The sequence below is a fragment of the Maylandia zebra genome, linkage group LG4, assembly GCF_041146795.1.
Source record: "Maylandia zebra isolate NMK-2024a linkage group LG4, Mzebra_GT3a, whole genome shotgun sequence".
NCBI lineage: Eukaryota > Metazoa > Chordata > Actinopteri > Cichliformes > Cichlidae > Maylandia > Maylandia zebra.
Window position 1 is genome coordinate 21032106 of NC_135170.1, and position 24934 is coordinate 21057039.

Genomic DNA, 24934 nt, shown 5'->3' on the forward strand with positions numbered 1-24934 from the left:
ATCTCTGCACAATACCATGTTACACCAAGCAAGTTCAATATATTAGAATCATATTGTAGTGCATTAACCGGGTCACTTAAAACTACGCATGGAGATTGTAATATGGAACAAAACATGGCAAGGCAATTATCTTACCTTGGCGAAGTACCGACAGAGTCTTTTCTCTGCTCCAGAATGCAGGCTAATAGAGGAACAAAGAAAGCAGTGCCGCCTGTGTGCGATATGTTGTTTGCACGGTGTGCTGCAAACAGTGTATGCTCACAGTTTCGTTTTTGGAGAAACCCTGCCAAAAAGGGATTTCCGGTATGTGTTTGGAAAAAAAAAAGATGACAGGCCTGTTATAAATGACTTGTTGGTCTATAATCTGTCAAACACATCTCTCATAAATGATATCAAGTCATTTTGAGCCAGAAAGAACATTCCTGTAACAAGGCGATCCCGCAGTCATTTTTTGGCAAAGTCGCTTTTTGTTCATCCGGGTACGTCGGTGTCAGGTCGGTGACATTAAAAATGTGTTTTTCAAAAGCAGCATAAATTGCAACAAATTCAATATCACAGTTCTAAAAAGATATATCAAGTAGCCAAAAAGTAGTGGATTGATTATAATGTAGGTATAATAATGCAGACACACACAAAAATACTTCCAAAGTCCAGAGAGCATTAACTGAATATTTAGGGGGGGGGGGGGAATACACAAAATATGAGGGTTCATGTTCTGTCCAATTGTTAAAAATGCTTGTTAAAAGCTCAGGGATCAAAAGAAGCACCAAAATGAATGAACATTTTTTTTAATGGAGTAGGCCTAATTTTAGCACAGTACTGAAGTAGTTTACACCTGTGGCCCTTCTGTTGTTGTATGGCTATTATGCTGTAGAAGCCCAGGTGAGTTAGTGAGCATCTGAGCAGATAACAGAAAAAGACAGAAAACACGTTGAGTGTAGTAAATACAGATCACATTAATTATATGTTTATGGATGTGTGACAAGTTCCTTGTTGTGTCAATATGCTTGTAAGTTGTGGCCAAACAACTTGCAACAAAAAAAGTAGAATGAACTCAGTTCCAAAGAAAGCTAGACCAAGTGCCATTGAAATGAGAAAATAAGGTACTGGTTGGACTGATTTGACCTGAGCAGTACAAAGTATGCTCACCACATTATGTAACCTGTTTGAACCACACCTTAGTTTCAACCAGGGAATGACTATTTACATAATACAGTACCACCAGCCAAGTTAAATATTGAAAACTGCACACTAGCAGACTACTGTAAACACTTTAAAAAGATATTGAACTAAGTAGTTGTATTTTCATATCACATCCTTTATGTTTGTATGATAAATATAAGCGCATTATATGTTGTGCGTAGAGACCAAGTTGAGTTTCAACAACTAGGGAGGGTGAATATCCCTTCATATGTGGAAGAGTGTGTTTACAAGGTAGTTCCTATAAATAATAACAGCAACTGACTACTGAGTAACTTCTGTCTCTCTGTTGTCAGCAGTGCCCTAAAGGATAATAAAAAGTAGCACAGGTCGCACATACCTGCAGGTTTCCAATGATACTGCTGATGGTCAGTTAGGTATTAGGCAAAAAATTAGGTGGATTTCATGTAATCAACTAATCTAAATTACAGTAATCCTAATAATCCTTTCCTCTTCTTATGTGCTTTAAAGGCAGGAGGGATGTATAAACCCCTCATACCTCAAACACCACATGAAGCAGCTTACAGGGTAGCACCCAGTCCTTCAACAATTTCTTTTGGGTCCTCTTTATAGTCTTTGAGATGCACTACATGGACAAAAGTACTGGGCCACCTATAGGAGCTGCTTAGCTAAGAATACCTTGAGCTTCATGGTATAGGTTAATAGTTTTTGTACTGATGTTAATACCAGAGGACATTTGGAGCTCTGCAATTAAGGAGTCAGCAAAGCAGTGGAAAGATTTATGCAGTGGTCTGCCACTTTGCAATAACACTTATAGCGGACTGAACTTTCTTCCTTACTAGATATCCAACAACAAGTGGGATATCTTGTTGTTACTTGTTGAAAGAGTGGCATCCTATTACAGCACCACACTGAATCCAGAGCGCTCTTTAGAATAACTCAGTCTTTCAGTAATATTTGAAAGGTAGACTGTATGGCTAAGTTCTTATTTTTATACATCTATATTAAAAGATTAATAGGTGTGACTCAAAACGTTTCTATGTATGTAGTTAACATCTCAAAGTATAAAATGTGCACAAAATTGGACACTGATGTTCTCATCTAAGAGTAAACGGGCATCATTTCCATTTAGTGTTTTGTCTGTAATTCTTCTGGGATAAACTATATTTGAATTTTATTCACCGACTTTATTTCCTAATATGTAAAGTCCGGCTTTAAATATAGGAACATCATCTGACACACAATAGCTCTGTACAGCTTTGTTACCATATTATTGATTCCTGTTATGCCTCCTCGAGAGCAGGAGGGGGTACCTCAACAACTCGGTACAAGTGTAATAAAGAAAAAAAAGTTTAATGGCAGTTTTCTCACAAGAAAAATAACCCAAATTCATACAGTTTGGTTGTGCCAAATAAAACCAAAACTTAGCTGAGCTTTTACCCTAGAAAAACAAAAACAGGGGGAAAAGACCCTAATCCTCAACTCAAAACAAGCTCAAAATTACATGGGTGGCACCAACCTACTTACCTAGTGTTTCTAACAGAAAGGACTCTACGTGAGTAAGTGTATGGGGTCCCCAGACTTAGCTAGTCCTCTTTACTCCCACCACAAACTTCAAACAAAAGAACTACACCAAAGGCGCTTTACACATGTGCCAAACAATTCTAAGGAAGAGAGCCACACCCAGCCACAGGTGAGTCTCCTTATCAAGGTGTGCACTCCTGGTTTGTCCAATCAAAGCCTCCTTCCTCTAATTAGCTGGAGATCCCCGAATTGACACCAGCCTGCAATCTGTGTACCTCAGGAAATGGCAAACAAAAGGAGGGAAAGAAAACATGCAGACACGTAACAATTCCTTTTGGGGTAAAACAGATTCATTTTTGGCCAAACTGCTACAATGCAATGTTTCGCACCTTTTAATATGAGAAAGGGAGAGGCTGTACTCTAGACTATTTTGATCAATATTTATTGTAGCCGATTATTAGAGATAGGTTGATCATATTTAAGATTGAAGCATTAATTAATGGCAGGACTTCTTTGAGCAGTTTTGTAGGAATGGGGTATAAAAAACATGTTGATGGTATGGAGGAAGTAATTGTTGCATGCATTGGATGCAGTCTCTCCTAACAAAACCAGGTTTCCTCCAGAAAGTTTCCCAATTATCTATGAAGCCCACATCGTCTTTTTTTGGACACCACTCAGACAGACAGCAATTTGGGGAAAAACTGTTAGACACATGAACAGGTTGGTTGTGTACCTGGGGCTTCTGTTTAACTCATTCACTGCCATTGACGTCTATAGACGTCAATGGCAGTGGGGAGTTACCTGATTTGAAAATGGCTGGCAGTGAATGAGTTAAGACCATGCTTCCTCCTCACCGTCACCCAGCCTTCTTGTTTCCCTGGCTGCTTGGGACAATCTGCTGGGGGACAGCTAGCAGGGGCCTACTCTACCTTCGCTATCATTTCCCATTTCAGTGACCTGGAAAGATAAAGAGATTGACCAGAAATTATGAAAAACCATTGCCCTGACTGACCAGGGCTCCTCGTTTATATCTCACACACTAAAAGAACTGTGTGCGGGGGTGGGGGGCTAGGTGGTGGAATGTATTTTGTTAGCCGGCTGCAGGGGAGGGGTGGAGTAGTGGGTTCAGGGTGTGGTGTCAGGGAAGACTGACCACCCCAGGTGATCTTTATCATCTAATCATGCCTCTCCTGAATGTGCGCTGATCAGGAGAATGCAGTAGGAAAGCTGCGCAAACAAAAAGCTACAAGAAAACGCTTAAACATTCACCAGCTTGCAACGATATGTGTCGGGTCCTTTTGTGTAACACACATCATAACTAGACGTGACAGCAGACTTATGCTCTGAAACTCATGAGAATGACCAGATATGTACCATTGTGCCCGTAAACCATACCTACGTTACTGCACACACAAATTCAGCTGTTAACCCAGTGGTTCTCGTTCCCCACATGGCAGGAAGAAATATTTTCACTTCCCATCTAAACAAAACAATGACAGAAATGCCTAGCTGCAACTTTATTTAGATAAACACATTCACAATAAATCCTTCAGTAATTTGTTTTAAAACCAAACAACTCTCATACCAAACAACTATTTGTAACCTTTGTCACTAGGCTGCTTCATTAGTCTTCACCACCTTTTCAAAAAAGCAACAATTTAAACAGAATGTGAACATTGAACTTTATTTTTCCCATGTTTGGCAGTCTTAGTCTTAAAAAAAAAGAAAGGAAAAAGAAAAGAAAATCCAGAAACTTGTGAACAGAGATGAAAAATATACAACTTAGTGAGAGTTTAATACTATTACTCTTAGTGGCTGCAGTGAGCCTGTTTTTGACTGCAGAGCCATCTTAAAACAGAATGAACTAGATCCTGTCATTGATGTGTGAAGGCTGTAGCCAAAAAGCTGCAGCCATGTATGCAAGTCAACAGCTGCAGTAAAGAAGTGTACTGAAAAGTGCAAACATGTGGTCGGGTCTCTCATGCCCCAATCCTGGGTTTTGGAACCACTAAACAATGCACGACAGACCCAACCACATGTTCGCAATTTTCAGTACACTTCTTTATTGCGGCTGCAGCTTTTCAGTGGTTGCAGCCAAGAGCACAAGAGCATTTGGCTGCAGCCAGACCCTTCTCGATGCAGCGGATGCGCATATTATTAACATAACTGCGAATTTCTTTGTTCTGCCGTAAAAGTGATTCTGATGTTGAACAATAGTCTTGGAAGACTTTTTTTGCCAGGTAACTTACACACAACTTGTCAGAACTCTCACACACTTTGAAAACCACTGTGTTAAATTGACTTGTATTTTGAAGCTCATTATAACAATGTCCCGATGTATACAATTGTCCTGGTAAACCATATACCTAGGTGATTGCACACATACAGTGGAGCAAAAAAGTATTTAGTCAGCCACCAATTGTGCAAGTTTTCCCACTTAAAAAGATGAGAGGCCTGTAATTTTCATCATAGGTATAACTTAGCTATGAGAGACAATATGAGATGGAAAAAAAATCCAGAAAAATCACATTGTCTGATTTTTAAAGAATTTGCAAATTATCATGGAAAATAGTATTTGGCCAATAACAAAAGTTCATCTCAGTACTTTATTATATACCCTTTGTTGGCAATGACAGAGGTCAAACATTTTCTGTAAGTCTTCACAAGGTTTTCACACACCGTTTCTGATATTTTGGCCCATTCCTCCATGCAGGTCTCCTCTAGAGCAGTGATGTTTAGTGGCTGTTGCTGGGCAACACAGACTTTCAACTCCCTCCAAAGATTTTCTATGGGGTTGAGATCTGGAGACTGGCTAGGCCACTCCAGAACCTTGGAATGCTTTTTATGAAGTCGCTCCTTCTTTACCCGGGCGGTGTGTTTGGGATCATTGTCATGCTGAAAGATCCAGCCATGTTTCATCTTCAATGCCCTTGCTGATGGAAGGAGGTTTTGACTCAAAATCTGACAATACATGGCCCCATTCATTCTTTCCTTTACACGGATCAGTCGTCCTGGTCCCTTTTGCAGAAAAACAGCCTCAAATCATTAGGGCCCCCCCCCTTCTCCAAACACGACAAGTAGAGTTTTTAACCAAAAATTTCTATTTTGGTTTCATATGACATTCTAGATTCTTGCTCACTGTTCTTGTGGTCATTTTGACCCCACGGGGTGAGATCTTGCGTGGAGCCCCAGATTGAGGGAGATTATCAATGGTCTTGTATGTCTTTCATTTTCTAATAAATAATTGCTCCCACAGTTGATTTCTTCACACCAAGCTGTTTACCTATTGCAGATTCAGTCTTCCCAGCCTGGTGCAAGTCTACAATTATGTTTCTGGTATCCTTTGACAGCTATTTGGGCTTGGCCATAGTGGTGTTTGGAGTGTGACTGTTTGAGGTTGTGGGCAGGTGTCTTTTATACTGATAACAAGTTCAAACAGGTGCCATTAATACAGGTAACGAGTGGACAGAGGAGCTGTTACGTCCCTCTGCAGCCCCTAATCATCTCAATGTTTTCAGCTGGTGCTAATTGGCCACACCTAGTCAGGTGTGGATAAAAGCATACCTGAGGCAAGCTTCCTGGGGAGTGCACTAGTCGTTGCATTAGTGGCACAAGCATTTTAGCCAACCTGATAGTCTATTTTAAGGTAAAACCTCGTTTCACCTATACTCTGGTATTCGTCTCCTTTTTTTTTTTTTAATGTTGCGGCTTTTGAGCCAGGTCGTAACATAAGTGGGGGCTCGTCCAGGATATTTGGACATTTTAGTGGAGACTGAATGTCAGTTTGTTTTGCTTTTAAGTGGGTGAGTGATGGTGTTCACTGTAATTGAGCAAACTCCCTTTAGTAAGTGTTTCAGCTGGGTGGCTGTGCTGCCCTTCCATCGAAGCACTTGTTTGTTGTTTTGCTTTATTGTTTTAGTTTATTGTGTTTGGTGGCTATCCTGGGTGGGGGTATGCTTCAGAGTTTGGTAGGAGACTATATCTCTGGTCTGCTGCCTGCTCTCGAGTTCACGTTTAAAGTTGCCTCGAGCCTGGTACACCACTGAAGACTAGGGTAGGAAAAGTAAGGGTTTTGTTTTTAGTGTTTTAGGCTGGGAGTTGCACATAGTAAATCAGTGGCACCAAACTTGGTAGGAGGTTTGAGACCATTCATGATTATGGTCTGTAGTTGAGGCAGGTAGGCTGTTTTTAAGTTGCCATTGTGTGTACACCATGTGTGTGCATATGTCAGTGTTGATGGATGCTAATGAGATCCTTGTGAGGTGAGTGTTTTGTGCTGTGACCTTTAGTGTTGTGGGGAATATGGCTATTTTGTTGAATCACTTGTGAGTGTTGTTGGCCAGGTGATGGCAATAACACTGTGGGGTGCTGAGCCACCCTTGATGTGATCATTGTGTGGCCATAACTCTCAGTTTTGTGGTTGATTTACTGAACTTTTTGGATCAAAGTAACTTGTTGTGGTATAGGGCCACTTGTATGTGACTGTGGTGGAGACAACAGATCACTTAGTTGTGATTATTTGTTGCTACTTTTGGTTTTGTGTTGTAGCAGATCAGGTAATCATTTTGGGTTTGACTGTTGTGCTCCTTTGTGTTGGTCACATGTTACATTTTGTGTTCAGTGTGGCAACTTCAAATCCTCATGCCCATCCATGCTTAGAGATGCCAACTATAATGTGAACACTGCTTCTGTTAGCTTTAACTGTTATTCCAGGTTTGTGGGTCAAGGACCTGAAGGCTTCAGAGGGGCTTTTAATAAATTTAAGGGTCCTAGAGGAACCCTTCGAGGGAGGTGTTACGTCCCTCTGCAGCCCCTAATCATCTCAATGTTTTCAGCTGGTGCTAATTGGCCACACCTAGTCAGGTGTGGATAAAAGCATACCTGAGGCAAGCTTCCCGGGAGCTCACTAGTCTTTGCCTTGGTGGTACTAGCCATTTTAGCCAACCTGAGTCCATTTTAAGGTAAAACCTCGTTTCACCTACACTCTGGTATTTGTCTTTTTTCATGTTGCGGCTCTTACAGAAGTTGTTACAGGTCTGAGATAGCCAGAAATCTTGCTTATTTGTAGGTCACCCAATACTTATTTTCCACCATAATTTGCAAATAAATTCTTTAAAAGTCAGACAAAGTGATTCTGTTTAGTTTTTTCCTAATTTTGTCTCTCATAGTTGAGGTATACCTATGACAGGCCTCATTTTTATTTATTTATTTTAAATTGGAGAACTTTCACAATTGTTGGCTGAATAAATACTTTTTTGCCCCACTGTACACAAATTCAGCTGTTAAACTGACTTATATTTTGAAGATCATTATAACAATGTCCTGATATATACCATTGTCGCTGTACAAGTCTAGCATGCTCGTAGACTATACAATTATTGTTTTTTGTCTATTAGTACAGTAAGCATCATATTGGAACTTTTAAAAATATTGTCTTTTTTTTTTCTTTGTTCTTTTCTCATGTTCAGGTCAATGTTAGGCTTCTCAATCTGGATGTCAGTTTTCAACTATAGCCAATAAAGCACAAAAGAAAGTAAACTGACAGTTGCTGACAATACCATAACACCTTTATTTATAAAGCACTTTAAAAAAAAGTACATATACAATAGGGGTGCAACGATATTCGTATCGATATTGAACCGTTCGATACAGTGCTTTCGGTTCGGTACGCATATGTATCGAACAATACAAAATTTGTAATTTATTTTATCAACTTTCCTTCTGACGATGCTGTCTGTGTTGAGCGCTCAGTGAATCTGCATTCGACTACTCCGCCTAGGCTCGACAGTGCAGCCTAGGCGGAGTAGTCGAACGCAGATTCACTGAGCGCTCAACACAGACAGCATCGTCAGAAGGAAGAGCGCAGGGCAAGCTAGCGAGACAGAAGTTAAGCTCTCCTTGTAACATGGACCTCATTCAGATCTGGCGTTTGGAATTATTTTGGTTTTCATGTGACGTATGACCCTGAAGGTAAGCGAGTCATGGACTAAAGTAAAACAGTATGTTGGATGTGCCACGCAATGCTCAATTACATGGGTGGGAACTAGTGTGTTAGCGCAGTTAGCTCGTTAACGTGTTGGCCGTCTAGCCCCATGCACGGGGCGATCGGCAGTAGCTCGTTAACGGAGATTTGCCGTGTTGTGGTGTTAAGGTCATTTCAACGAGATTAACCTGAAAGCACTAGTGGGAACACAACGAATATGACTGCACATTTACGCCGACATCATCCTAGTGCAAAGACAAGTGGAAGCAGAAAAAAAACAAGCAAGCATGCTACTAACTTTAGCCGAGTCATTTAGACAGCTGTTAGCACATGATTCTCCTTATGGGGACCTGATATGTTTAATATGCTGCTGAGAATATAGCCCAGAAGAAGCGGATAGTATAGCTTTTATTTTGGAAAGAGACATTTCTCTGTAATAAACTCTCTTTTACAAAGATGAGTGATTCCTCAATCAGATACAGGGCTCGCAATATCGCTAGCCCGAAGTCCCGGGGCTAGCGATTTTTTTTCAGTCGGTTTACCAAAATCTCTCTGCCCTGCCCGTCGGGCTATTGTAGGAAGGAAAATATATATGTCAATGCTTTTGCATTCTTTCAGAAATGTAGCTGGGTAATTATGTCATTGGCATCGGTGAGCCACTGTCAATATGTGACATATTGCAATCGCGTTTGAATTTGCGCTTGTTTTTTTGCTTTCACTTTGCAATCGCGTGAACTGTGTATAGAGAGCGACAGCACTGATCTGTGAGTGATGATAATTTGTGCACCAATTCCTCTGACATCGTCTTATTAATCGTTAGCTTACTATGCAAACATGACAAGTGAAATCTCCCGCAGCAAGCTTAAACATGAGAGGTTGATCGCGCAGAGAATCGCTGAGCTTATGTGAGTGCGTGTGTAAAAGCAGCAGGATATATATTTGACTACAATGACCTGGATGACTGAGAACCTTCACAGACAGATATATATTTTAGTTCTGCTGAGCCAAATAAGACAGGTCAGGGTGAAGAAGTGACAGCCAAAGAAAAGCTTACCACAAAACGGAGAAGTTATGACAAATCAGACTATAAGGCAAAAAGAAAGTGCAGCTGTATGGTTTCATGGACAAAAGAATTTCTGTGGCTGCAATATGACGAGCTAAATAACCAGGGCTGCACATAAGTGGTCCGCAGGTGCACATTCGCTGTCAAAATAAAAAACACGCACAAGGGTTAGGGTTAAATTTAAAAACTGTACTTTTGAGTTAAAATATATATTTATAATTTTAATAAATGACAAATTAAAAAGGCATGAACATTTTTTTTTTTGTATCGAAAAAATATCGAACCGTGACACCAAAGTATCGAACCGAACCGTGAATTTTGTGTATCGTTGCACCCCTAATATACAAATAGCATAAACAAAGTAAAATAGAGAAAATTGTCCAAAATGTTTCAGCACGTCTTTTAACTGGAACAAAGTCTGAGCACATTACCCCCATTTTAATTTCACTCCATTAGCTACATGTACATTTAAAGGTCATTTTAAAAATTCTCTTATTGTTGTTTTTTTGTTTTTTGTTTTTTTAAATCTGGCTGCTCCAAAGTTGTGGAATGATCTGCCCTTGCACGTTAGACAGGCCACGTCTTCTTAAAGTATACTTATTCGCTGAAGCCTTTGGCACTGTTTAAGGGGGTTGACTCAATTTGTTTTAACATGTTTTGTTTTATTTTAGTTATTTATTTTTATCTTGTTATTTTATTTTTACTTTGCTTATGCTATTTGCATGTACAGCACTTTGAGCTCTGGTTTTATGCTAAAGTGCTTTATAAATAAAGATGGTATGGTAGAATTAGAAGAAATAGAGTCAACTTCTTAAAAGGTCATTTTCTCTTTCAAGGAATCCTTCAATAACACACTCTATCCGGTTGTTCAGTGATGACGCGACGAATCCTACTTCCGGGTCTAAAGTAGTCTGCGTTTAATATAGCTTTTGTGTTGTTAACATGTTTAATGCTATGTATTTTCTTCTATTTGATCTCAAAAAGCTCCTAAAACAGTCAGCGACCACTGTTGACTTCCCTCGGCTTTTATTACCGCTAATCATTTATTTAAGCTCAGTTTTTAAAACCTTACGATGTAACTACAGCCCAGCCCATGCAGCAGTATATGAATGACTAACCTCGTATTGTGGATGGATTATCTCAGTTGTTCTCCTGGCTGAAGTTTGGTCCTTTTACAGCATCCTGCCATGCGATTACATTTGTTCCTGACCACCGAGAACACTCACATTAACTTTTATCGAGTGGAAAAAAAAGTTAGCTTGTTTATATTATGCTAACATAGCTGTGTCGCTAGCGGTCACGTAGCACATCATTATATACCAGCTAGCCCAACTTCAGTAACCCTACAAACGTCACTGCTGTTTAGTTTTCTGTCTTCATTTATGCTGGAAGTGATAGCAGAGCTGTACGTTTTAATTTGTTTCCAAAACCCCGCAGTCAGGACATGCTATATTGTATTTAGATAGAAGCTAGCGAGCTAACTCCCTGCTAACTTCTAACTCCGTTAAATGTCATAAATTCCGTTTTCATGGATGCCTGGATGTTAAACTCAATTGTTACACCTGGTAGAGCAGAACGCTGATCATTTTATTAAAGATGAAAGACTTTAGACAGTTTTTCAACTCTCAGTAATCCCATAGTGATCGTTTGATATATGGACCTGCAGCGGAGTTTAGACCCAGACACGGCTAGTGACGTCAGACTGAACAACCGGATTAGAGTAACAAGTGTGTAGCATTGCTAACTAGCTAGCAACAAGCCCCCAACACATTGCGTATGCTAGCGGCTAATCTAGCAAACGAATTAACAAAGTGATTTTTAGATGGTGTAGAACTATAAGATAAGCTGTGTCTTTTTCATAACAGTGACGTGGTTGTATTTACCTTTAACGAGTTGTCAGTCATGGTAAACCCATCAACAAAAAAATGGAGCAGCCGGGTTAAGTAAAAAGTGTAAGGGGGAGTGTTTGCGGTCATGTCCAGCGGGTGTGTGGGCGGGAGTGTGACCTCAAGTCACTACTGCGCAGACTCTAGCTCCAAAAATGCAAGATGGCAGCCTCCAAAAGCGGGATATTTTGGTTTCATTTTTGCACAATGGGAGGAGGTGCTGTTGCACCGTCCATGTTTTCTACAGTCATTGATCCAAACGAAAATGGCATCTAGCTGTGCTATCAAATGCTAAGACTAGCTAAAAGTCTGTGTTGCATAATTTGAAATTTTAATTAATGTTTATTTTAGGCTTATGCTCATGTTTTACTGTACTTGCTGATAAGTCAGCAAGTACATTGTAGCTGTCCTGTTTTAGGATCATTAATAATTAGGGAACCATAAAATTACGGTAAAATTGTTTGCAGTCAACAGGGAGAAAAAAAATCAAGGAATAAAGTTCCATTGATGTTACAGATGATCAAGGAAAGAAAGAATTTACACATTCCTAGTTCCTGCACACAGCAATCCAATTAAGGGATTTTCAAAGAATGGTGACACTATTTAATGGAGAACACATTGGCCGATAAGCAGTGAGTTTAGTTGTTGATCTCTAATCAGTTCACATCATAAGTTACCATGGCAATATACCCTAGTAAGAAGTGAACTACTTTTGCAGTACAGAAAACCCTGAGTTAAACCTAAAGTTACTTGGATATGACCAAATCCTGCTTTGCAGTACAAGCCTCAGACCTTTCCCCAGCTGAAAACATTTGCCTATAAAAAGCATATGTCACCATTCTTTTAGTTTGAGCAGAACTGGAGATTTCAATTTGACAAAGAAACAACACCAGAAATGTCATTAACCTTATTTATTCATTTATTTTATACATATTTTAAGGACACTTATGTTTACTTAGTCATGTATATGAATAAAATGCAAAATCTTCAAAGAAAAAAAAGATGCACATTAAATTACTGTTTTGCACTTTTACCTAAAGAATCGTGTTGTAAGTAAAGTTAACATCTATGCAAGTGTCATTCTTCTGACTGCAAAAAACTTTTTTACATCAGTTCCCAATCTATTTAAAAAGCAAATAGGCAAGAAAATTAAATAGTTCACATTTAATTATACTGCTTCCTTATTTATCCTGGAAAATACACAATAATATACTAGAAAAGTACACATAAAGGGCTCATACTTGGAAACAACTTTCCTGTCATGGAACATCAATGGAAAGCTGCATTAAAACTGAAAGAAGGCTCACACTGTAGTCAAGCAATACATGCTTCACTTTTAGCGTAGCTGGTAGATTTTGTTTTTCGGTGTAGTGCATCAACACTGAATATGAACCAGCTCATAAAATCCAAGTACAGTTGGTCAAGAGAACACAAGGAATACAGACAAGTAACAAACACACAGGCATATTAGCCAGAGAGGATATACCCAGCCATGACAATAATTATATTTACATTGTTATTCCTAATAATTTTTAGATTCAGAGTAATTTATGCCGTTCTTCTAATAGCACATACCATAAGAAAAAGTTGGCCCCAAAGTGTAGTTGAGATTAATAGACTAACAATGCAAATATACACTAATAGAAGTACAACCTAAAATGAGACTAATGAAGCATAACAAAATGTGACACCCACATAATCACAATACAAAGTAGTTGGATAAATAACTTGGCCAGATTAAATACATTTACAACTAAACAAAACAGTGGTTAATTATTTTTATGACACTTGAGCAATGTTTTTTGAGTGACACTAAAATTGCATACATAATCATTACATGCTACAACTGTTTAGCTTTATTCTTTTTTTCACAAACTGAGGCTCGTGTGTTTTTTAAAAGGTTTTTTAACATCCATAATACTAAAAAGTAAAAGTAACTTGGATTGACACTGACAGGCAGCGGTTGTTGACTATTTTGTCACAACTATGTTGTAAGCAACAGGGCCTCTGAAACTGAACCCCAGGTAGAAGGTGATGTTTTCATTACTTTGAGGCACTGAAGGTGCATTAACAGGCCTGATATTGAACTTTTTTTCCTTGGGACCTTCAAGATACACCAATCCATCTTTAGTCCACCCAGATACATGTTTTAGCATTGCGGCAATCTCTGGAGTCTTGAATGCCTCACCACTAAACCACTTCATGCGTTTTTCATACAACTTTGTGATTGAAGACAACTCTCTTATTTTTTCAAACTTATTCTTGTGGACGAACTTGTCCAGCCCACTCCCATTGCCTAGAAAAAAATGAGTGTAAATCCTTCTCTTCCATGGAGGAATGTCTTTCATCTTGGTCCTGTGGCCTTTTTCCAGGTGCTCAACAGCTGTTTGCACAATTTGATATTTTTTTTCTCTCTCATGCTCTGTGTCGTCATCCTCTGGCCAGAATAGCAATGTAAGCAAGAACAGGGCATTTGGCAAACATTTCATTTTATCATATGGAAACTGGTGACGAAGTGCTTGTAGAACTTTCAGAGGAGCTACTTTTTGATTTTGTGGTGACAGACAGTTCAGAGAAATATGGGCCGCTATGTAATTAACAATATCCATTTGATCAAATTTAGCTTTTAATGGATTACTGGGGTAGAGAGAAAGGATGAGCTCTAGAAGTTTTACTGCGTTCTTCTGATCAGTTATCTTATAGAGAATGGATGTTATGTTGCCACCACCAAGATGATAGATCATCATTCGTTTTTGGAAAGGAGTGAGGTTGGCTGGGATTGATTTCCGATGCTGTAGGACTGCAGCAGAAAAAGCTTCACTGAAGTACTTGCCATACTCAGAGGATTTTATTGCCAACCATTTCAATGGATGACGTATCTTCCCCTCAGGGCCTTCAGGCGTCTCTTCTTCATCTGCATCAATGTCTGTCTGGAAATAACTCAGGTCCTCTGAGATCCTTTCCAAAGTGTCTTCCATTGTCTGGCACAGTTTTTTCAAATGGTCATGAAATGGTTCCCAAGCATCTTTAACTTCCACTGGGATGTAATCTGATGTTAGGTACTTCATACACTCTGAATGACCATTGGATCTGTTTGCAAATACTTGCAATGAAAAGATCAGTTTGAGAAGGCCCAGCCCAACCTCAACTTCAGCATAAAACCCTGAAGTGTTGACATGTTGCATCTCAGCATCAGCTGCTCTCTGACATTCTTGAAAACACTTAAGTGCTTTCAGTGCAGTTTCCACAGCATCTGTTGTGTTTTGCGCCGTCTTTGGTACATTTTCAATTGCTTTACATTTTGCTTGGAACCATTTCTTATATACTTGCCCCTTTGTGTCGAGTATATAGGAGTTGTCAGGCAGCTGTTTCACTGCTGTCTCTGCCCAGTTTTTGGCCTCTTCAAATTTTTCATAAGTATAATGAAGACGAGCAAGTTGCTGTGCAAAGAATGGATCATTATGGAAACGCTCGAATGCTTCCTTGAGCAACTCGATCGCTTTATTTGGGCTTTCTTCAGTTCCACGCACATGCTCAATGAAAGGAGAGAACAAACTCAAAAAGTATTTGTCTTCTTCAGTTATTCTGGATCTTCGAATAAAAAGCAGTCTCAAAAATGTGAGATACTCATCTGTTTCTAAACTATGCTCAAAGAGCACATCCTCGTGGAGCAAATCCATCGCCAAACTGCTTTGAGTTTGTTGGGGTTCCAGAAGTTGTTGAAGAATTTCTTTTGCAACAAGTGGGTGGATGATTCTGATTGATTCAATGTGCGTCTTGTCATCTCGAAGGTGCAAGAAGACTAGCTTAGCCTGATCACTGAGGGATCTCTCAAACTCATGTCGACGAAACCTCTCTGAGACAAACTTTAAGGCAAGCAAAGCTTCACAGTGAGACTGAGAGATGAAAGAGTTTTGAACATATGTGTTCAGCAATGCTACATAACGAATGAGACGACATTCAACAGAGTGACGGTTAATGTCTTGGAGCAGATGTTTCACAAACTTTTGAACATAATTTTCACTGAATCCTTTGCTCATTAGAACAAATGTCAGAATGAAGTTAAAGTCATATTTTTTGTTAAGTGCCTTTTGTTTTTCAGAAAACTTTCTCTTCTCTTGATCAGACAGTTTATGAGTGACAGACACATTCTGTAAAGGAGACTCCTTGCATTTTTTCTCTGGATCATGGGAGCGTCTGCAGCTCAACAAAATGAAACATAGAGTACCATACTGGATTTGTCTTTCGTTTATGGCACCCTCTAGTTCATTCCTGAGATCATCTAGATATTCTTTGTCTGAGTCTTCAGTGAGGAGCAGCACAGAAAGACATCTCTGTGGATCCTTTTCTTCATATTCTCTTAGTTCAACTGCATGTTGTGCAACAACAGAAACTGGATATGAGGGCTTCACAACCGCACACCTTAGACTTTTTCTGTTGTTCCACAGCACTTGTCTTGCCACAGTGCTTCCACCACTTCCTGGGTGATGGTAGATGTTTATGATATTCACTGGAGTCTGGTCTGCATTATATTTCAAGGCATTGTTGAGAAGTTTGGAAGTATCGTGATAAGCATCTCTTTCAATGACCTCTCCAGCATATTTGTTCTCAGCAAGCCAGAAATGCAACCAAGTCACTCTCCCACCATGGTAGAACTGGCCTTCCGTGTTTTCTTTTTCCTCATTGATGAATTCTTTGCATGTTTCATCACAATGATTGACCGTTAGAATCTCCAGTGAGTACATCTGTTCCTCTACTTGTGTTTTAAGAACACATGTTCCTCCCACAAAGACTGGCAAGTGTTTACTGGCATGCGTTTTCACAGGTTGTATATGTTGCAGAGTTGCATTAATGTGGCTCATTTTCATCCCAACAACACTGGAATTGTTTACAGCTTCTTTCCCACATGGATCCTCTGCAAAGCTTTGCCATTTCTGGAAGTTTTCCTCTGATTCACAGATGCAGATGATGTCTTCATGACCTTCCATGTCTGTGAAAAACTCATAGAAGGTGTACAAGAGTGGTTTCTCAACTGGTGACGTTAATAGGAATATGACCTGGAATGTACCTTTTGACAAAATCTGATTACAGATCAAAGACACAGATTTTTTAAGTTGAATCATTTTTGTCTTGATCCAAGTCATTTCATCACATGGAGCTTCATTTCCTTTGAAGTCAGTACGGCCATAGCAAAAGATCCAACTAACTTGATCGAACAAAACCATCTTACTTGTTAATTCTTTGATGTTTGTGCCAGCGGACACCTTGTAGCTCTGGAGAGAATGCATATTTGCAACACGGTCGTTAAGGTATCTACTGCAAAGACCTGATATCTTTGAGTCTGGGTCAAAGTCGAACACGCAGAAAATATTCATGTTAATCAGCCAGTCAATGTTACAAAGGTCATCAGGTTTGAATTTGTTTGTTACGAGTATGAACCATTTTTCCTTTTCAATGAATTTCTTACCACTGGTCATCAGCATGGTGAGTTTCCTTCCAAGATCTTGACACATTTCTGGAGCAATAAGGAAATGATTTTTTTCTGCTTCTTCTCTTTGAGCATCGCGATCTTTGACTCTTTGGTAAAAGTCACTTAGGTTCTTGTCACTCACTGGCTCAGTTTTTGAACCCACTCTTCGCAAAATCATCTCTTTCTCATACTCTACTTTGTTTGCCGATTCTTTGAAATTTGGCAGACGGACTGCATACACTTTGTTCTTGACAATACTTATTAATGGCACAATGTCAACCTCTACCACATATCGCTTTTCTGTACTTTGTCGATCTATAACCTCAATGAACCTTGGCGGTCGCACACACTGGCGTATGTGTTCTGTGTCAGAGGAGAAACTCTTTTCAATGTAGTCCAAAGCATCGACATAAATATCCTTCTCTGTTACAGGGATACCAGTTATCTCGCCATGCACATATCCTCCATCCTCCTTGCTGTCCATCACACCAAAGTGTATTGTACCATTTGACCTGATGTTCATACAACCAGTTGCAAATTTAAGAATCTCTTTGGCAAACTTAGCTTGGAGTCTTGTGCGATCCAATGTAGCAGCTACAGCAAAAGACTTAAATTCGTGGCATGGCGATATCAGATTAAAAGCACCTGATTCAGGCTGCAGGATGCTGTGTTTTACATATAAGAAATTAGTCCCTTCTTGATCGAATGGCCGTGGTTGGCAGTCTTCCTTTGAAATCAACACACATTGTTCCTGAGCAGTTTCTTTCTCCTGATCGCTCAGTGTAGTTTGTGCTGGAGAACCATCACTTACTGTTTGAAGACACTGAACTGATTTCTTACTTTTCTTTTCCTCAAACTCAGTTCTTTTGGAACCAGTAGTTTTTTTCTTTTCTTGACATTTTTGCTGGGAGTTGATAAGCTCATCTCTTTTCTGAATAATCAAATGAGCAGGCCCTGACTTCATGCAGATTTTTGTTTTTAGAAAGTCCTCATCCAGTGCAAGTAGGATTTGTCCATCTACTTCTTCTTCATAGAGTTTTTCTATGTAATGTTCCTTTATTCGAATTGATCTTAGCCAGGTGCTTACTTCAGATTCAGTCCACCCAGAAGCACTTGGTAACTGTTGAGGTATTTTAGCTGTGAGAGCACAAAAAAGCATGTATTTGATTATGCATTGATAAAATTAGTTAAAAAAATATGAGATGTGTGACAATTGACAGAAATTCCATCTTTAAGCGAAATACTGACAATATAATAGTTTGCTTCTTAATTTGAAACTTATTGAAGCTTTTTTTTTTTTTTTTTGGTCAAAACAATAGAATAGAATAGCTTTTATTGTCACTGTTACAAGAACAATGAAAGGCAGTTTGTCTTTTCTCCATGTGTGAAGCACACAATAGCATAAGTATTTACACAATCACAGACAACTTTACATTTACACAAGAAAGACATGTACAAGTTATACATACACCTGCAAACAGCAGCCTGCAGCAAGGAGATAACAGGGAAAAGAACAGCAAGGATAAACCAAAACAGTAGCATTATGGTCTGTATAATCAAAAAATATACTAAAGGATGCTACTGATGGTTCACCTACGAAACCTGTGAAAGTTTAACTACTAAATATGACTTATTGGGTTTTTTTTTTATCTGTGTGTACATATCTTTTTTTGTTCTGTTGATAAAGTCTATCCGGTCGTTAAGTCTGACGTCACTAGCCGTGTCTGGGCCTAAACTCCGCTGCAGGTCCATATATCAAACGATCACTATGGCATTACTGAGAGTTGAAAAACTGTCTAAAGTCTTTCATCTTTAATAAAATGATCAGCGTTCTGCTCTACCAGGTGTAACAATTGAGTTTAACATCCAGGCATCCATGAAAACGGAATTTATGACATTTAACGGAGTTAGAAGTTAGCAGGAAGTTAGCTCTCTATCTTCTATCTAAATACAATATAGCATGTCCTGACTGCGGGGTTTTGGAAACAAATTAAAACATACAGCTCTGTTATCACTTCCAACATAAATGAAGACAGAAAACTAAACAGCAGTGACGTTTGTAGGGTTACTGAAGTTTGGCTAGCTGGTATATAATTATGTGCTACGTGACCGCTAGCGACACAGTTATGTTAGCATAATATAAACAAGCTAACTTTTTTTCCACTCGATAAAAGTTAACGTGAGTGTTATCGGTGGTCAGGAACAAATGTAATCGCATGGCAGGATGCTGTAAAAGGACCAAACTTCAGCCAGTAGAACAACTGAGATAATCCATCCACAATACGAGGTTAGTCATTCATATACTGCTGCATGAGCTGGGCTGTAGTTACATCCTAAGGTTTTAAAAACTGAGCTTAAATAAATAATTAGCGGTAATAAAAGCCGAGGGAGGTCAACAGTGATCACTGACTGTTTTAGGAGCTTTTTGAGATTAAATAGAAGAAAATACAAAGCATTAAACATGTTAACAACACAAAAGCCATATTAAACGCAGACTACTTTAGGCCCGGAAGTAGGATTCGTCACGTCATCACTTAACGACCGGATTAAGATGGAATGCTTAACACTTTGGAATCGGAGAAGAAATACTTGAAAGTTCCATAAATGCAAAAAAAAAAAGGCATCTCATAGAAACAAAATTTACTTACCCATGATTTTCTTCCTCCTTTTGTCACATTATTAGCACTGCGTTTTACTTATCACCTTTTATCTGCAAATAAATCACACAATGACATGAAGTCCTAAATAATTTCAAGTGAAGTAGGTTAAAAGATCTCAAAAAGCAACATATCATGCCACAATCTAAGGAAAAAGCTGACAACTCAACAATTCAACAATAAGAAAGAATTTGTAAAAATGGCAATGGGAGAGCTCCAAGGAGAAAACCACATTTGTTTAAAAATATCTTGATGATCCCAGAGACTTTTGGAAAAATATTTTGTGGACTGATAAGACACAACCTTTCGGGATTTTGGGGGGTCCTGCCATGTCTGTAATAAAACTAGCAGCTTCTTACGTTTGAGCATAAGAAACTGCGGTATGCCAACTTGGCAGCTGAGGCAGAGGACAGAGGCTGGAAGATCAAGGTGCGCCCGGTGGAAGTGGGGTGCAGGCTTTGCCTAATTAGACAGCTGCTCATTAAAGAAAGTTTCTTGTAGCCCCGAACTTCACCAATTGAAGATCAACCACCACAAGTTCCTTGCCCAGTCTGATTTTGTAGTTATTGCTTTGCTCTTAATAACAAAATGATGTAAATCCGTTCTGCCGAGCGGCTGTAACACTTGCTGTCTCACAGTTCATCCCTCACTGTGAACACTATTTTATAAGATTTTAATGCCAAAAAAAAAATAAAAATAGCCAATGTTGGGGTTTGAATATATAATCTGAATGTGTATTTGCTGATTATATTGTTTTAATATAAGAGAGGCCTAACTCTGAGTACAGTCTGTGCCAAAAAGTACTGACGGGAAACTGCATGCTTTTGCAGCCAGAAAGTGAAACTAAGCAGAGTCTTTGATCGAAACTTATAGTGGTGTGACGTAGAGAGCAAGTATATAAATACCTAGGCTTCTGTTTGTGCTTCAGACCTGGGGTTGTGTGTTTTGTATTCAGGTCTCCATATCCCGGGTATGAAAAGATATTTTTTTTGACTAAAAGACCACTTTGAGCCTTGTGTCTTTTTTAGCCGTAAAGAATCCAAAAGAACTGGATTTAATACCAAGTCTTTGGGCACATTTTGATTTTGCCATTTGGTAAATGTAGCATTATTAAAGCAAATATTTTTGATGCAAGAGCGTTTAAAACAAAACTAAAACGTATATTGTCCCAGAATCACTGTTTTAACCAAACCTCTTCTGGTTACAAAAGAAAGTTTATATGAAATCACAACAGTCCAGTGGGCTCGTACTATCACAAAGCTCAAATAATCCCAAAAATCGACAGCATGTCCTTCATCCTGTTTTCCTTCCCTCGTCCCAACCGGTCGCAGCAGATGGCCGCCCCTCCCTGAGCCTGGTTCTGCTGGAGGTTTCTTCCTGTTACAAGGGAGTTTTTCCTTCCCACTGTCACAAAAGTGCTTGCTCATAGGGGGTCATATGATTGCTGGGTTTTTGTCTGTATGTATTATTGTACAATCTACTGTGAAATATAAAGCGCCTTGAGGCGACTGTTGTTGTGATTTGGCACTATATAAATAAAATTTAATAAAATTGAATTGAATTGGTTTCTTGAACATGACAGTGAGTTCATTGTACACAAATGGCTTCCAGTCACGAGAGCTCAATCCAGAGACCTCAATCCACAGAGCACCTGTGCGATGTGGTGGAAAAGGAGATTTGCTTCCTGGATGTTTAGCTGATACTTTTAGATATCACCTCAGGCATGGCACTTCTTTTGTTATATATTTTACTGACAGTAGTGTAACAAATGCTAGAAATCACTTTAAAGTCCAATCTTCGCTATTGTAATTGGACCCCCTTCTATAGCCCTAGTGATGGGTCGTTCGCGAACGAAATGGTTCTTAGAGCCGGCTCTTTGACGTGAACGACGCAAGCCGGCTCCTTATCGCGAGCCGTCACGTGATTTTTTTTTTTTTTCTCTTTCTCTCAGCCTCTCTCGCACTTTTTTCACTTCACTCTGCATGTGAGCCTTGTGCTTTACGCTGGGCAGAGGGGGGAGGGGCGGTAGTTACACTCAGTAGCACAGGAACAGAGCCAGAGGGAGAGAGAGAGAAAGAGAGCCAGGGACAACAACGTCACATTAGAAAGGTATCCGGTTGTTCAGTCTGACGTCACTAGCCGTGTCTGGGTCTAAACTCCGCTGCAGGTCCATATATCAAACGATCACTGTGGCATTACTGAGAGTTGAAAAACTGTCTAAAGTCTTTCATCTTTAATAAAATGATCAGCATTCTGCTCTACCAGGTGTAACAATTGAGTTTAACATCCAGGCATCCATGAAAACGGAATTTATGACATTTAACGGAGTTAGAAGTTAGCAGGGAGTTAGCTCGCTAGCTTCTATCTAAATACAATATAGCATGTCCTGACTGCGGGGTTTTGGAAACAAATTAAAACATACAGCTTTCTTATCACTTCCAGCATAAATGAAGACAGAAAACTAAACAGCAGTGACGTTTGTAGGGTTACTGAAGTTTGGCTAGCTGGTATATAATGATGTGCTACGTGACCACTAGCGACACAGCTATGTTAGCATAATATAAACAAGCTAACTTTTTTTCCACTCGATAAAAGTTAACGTGAGTTTTCTCGGTGGTCAGAAACAAATGTAATCGCATGGCAGGATGCTGTAAAAGGACCAAACTTCAGCCAGGAGAACAACTGAGATAATTCATCTACAATACAAAGTTAGTCATTCATATACTGCTGCATGGGCTGGGCTGTAGTTACATCCTAAGGTTTTAAAAACTGAGCTTAAATAAATGATTAGCGGTAATAAAAGGCGAGGGAGGTCAACAGGGATCACTGACTGTTTTAGGAGCTTTTTGAGATCAAATAGAAGAAAATACATAGCATTAAACATGTTAACAACATAAAAGCCATATTAAACGCAGACTACTTTAGACCCGGAAGTAGGATTCGTCGCGTCATCACTGAACAACCGGATAGTAATCATCCACAACTATTTTTCAGTTGCAGATGATAAAGGATTCAGAAAGTTTATTCATGCGGGCCTATATGACAGAGAATATGCATGTTCTTTTTGTTTTCATATTTAAATTTATATTTAATTGTGTTGTGGTTTGCAGTGTTTTGTGTTGTTTCACTTTAATTTTGTAAAAGGAAAAGGCTGAAAATTTAAATAGTTAAAATTTGACATGTGAATAGTTGATTTTTGTATTATATGATTTATTTATTACATTTTATGTGGAGTGAATAAATAAAAGTATATTTACGGTGGCGCCTAGAGACAAAGCACATAGAAACTCCGAAGCACGTAAAAACACGTACAAACTCAAAACACGTACAAAAGACAACAGAAGTGCTCCAGGATGCTGGGCGCAGTGTTAAGCTTTTGTTACCTAGTGGCTACACAATCCAGCAAGTACCAATGACCGGATTTGGTGTGTGGTAGTAACAGATAAATTAACTTTTTTTTTAAAAAATTATTTGAATATACATGAGTGCCTGTGTATAAATACACAAACAATACACACATGCTTTCAATTGTGTAATTTAAGTGATCTAGTAGCTCTGCTTTGGAAGTTCAGTTCATGCTAGAAATATGTTTTGGAGTTTGTACGTGTTTTGTCTCTAGGGGCCACCGCATATATTTATATATAAACATATGTAAATAAAACCACTGTTTTTTACGTTAGTAATTCCTTTTGTGCATAATTTTATATTATTGTTAATAATAAATAAATTAAAGCAACAAAACAACCTGAAGAGCCGGTTCGGAGCCGAAAGAGCCGGCTCTTTTTAGTGAGTCGAACCGAAAGAGCCGATTCTCTAAAAAGATCCGGAAATCCCATCACTATATAGCCCGGCCCCTTTGAAATCACATGTCAGGCATGTCGAGGCAATGTATTTCCAGAGGCACACTTAAATCTAAATCACTCAAGGACAAGGTTGATTATAGAAGTATTACGCCCAGCATATAAAGAAAAAAGTAGTGGGTGGCGGGGGTATAAACCTGATTTTGGGGGAAACTCAGAAGCGGTTTCAGATTTGACTGCTAACTGTACAAATGCACTTTTTATGGTGAAAAGTAAAATTAAAGGTAATTTTGTTATAACTGTCCAAATAAGGGCCAGCAAGCGTTTCAATATAGCTGCCACATTTCTTACACTTTGAATGAATGGTGTAGCGTTATTCATTTATTTCGTTTGATTAATGTTGAGAAACAGCGCTCGTGTTTGTAATAAGGCATTTTTCAGGAGTCATGTGAAAAAAACATTCTGTCACCGTTTTTCTCGACAGCTGCTGTTAACTGTAAAGTGTCTGAGACAACACCTAATAAAGCAAATATTTTTCATGTGCTTCTAATCTGTGACTCAAACACGTAGGCTAACTCTTACAATAAGAATCACTAAAAACTTTTATAAGAAGCCGTGATTTCAACCTACAAGTGAGACAAAAAAAACTATTAGATCTATAAGATATGGCAAGGCAGTTATCTTACCTTGGAGAAATACCGACGGAAAACAGTCCCTGCAGGCATACAAAGAAAAGTGCCGCCTGTGTTTCAAGCCCGATATGTTATGTGTCGTTTCCTGCTATGCTGCACACGGTATCCTCGATCAGTTTCAAGTTTCGTTTTTGGAGAAACAAGCCCGCAGAGCTGCACCCCTGCACCGGAAAGCCCACAGCATAATGAGCGTCACGTGATTGTTAAAAAGAAAAAAGCTGTTTGCGTTTTAATTTTTGAAATAAAGGTATTTTGAAAAGGCTGTTTAAAGATTCAGACAAAATAAGTACCAAAATGTGTTAACATTGTTTAATAGGATAGATCTAAGTAGTGTTGAAGCCTACCATATTGGAAACAGTATGGTATGTTTTTGTGTCCCGTCTTTGTACTATGCTGTAAAAACCGGGATGAGTGAGCATCTGAGCACAAAACAGAGCTTTTGAAACTTTTAAGAAAAGGAAAATTCAAACTTACCAATATTTGTTATGAACTCTGATCACCTTAATCATATGTAAGGTTATGGATGTGTGATAAATTAACATTTCCTCTTTCAATGACAAATATGCTTCTTGTTTTATTGCTTTAGCCCAGCCGTAAGTTGTGGCCAAACCACTGTCAACATTAAAACTTAGAACACAAAAAGCTAAAAGAAGTGACATTGGATTGATTTGACCTGAGCAGTACAAATAATGTCACCA

The 24934-nt window shown here is 39.0% G+C and overlaps 1 non-coding gene across 1 annotated transcript in view; it reads right to left on the reverse strand.

Annotated features, from left to right (window-relative positions):
* Positions 1 to 24384, reverse strand: part of LOC112429978 (uncharacterized) — a 37452-nt gene extending 13068 nt beyond the window's left edge. Inside the window, exons 1-3 of the transcript XR_013098342.1 lie at positions 24231 to 24384; positions 19736 to 19797; positions 18175 to 18224 (exon numbers count right to left, since the gene is read on the reverse strand). This is a non-coding gene — a transcript (uncharacterized LOC112429978). The remainder of the gene's footprint in view (positions 1 to 18174; positions 18225 to 19735; positions 19798 to 24230) is intronic.
* Between the last annotated feature and the right edge of the window lie 550 nt (positions 24385 to 24934).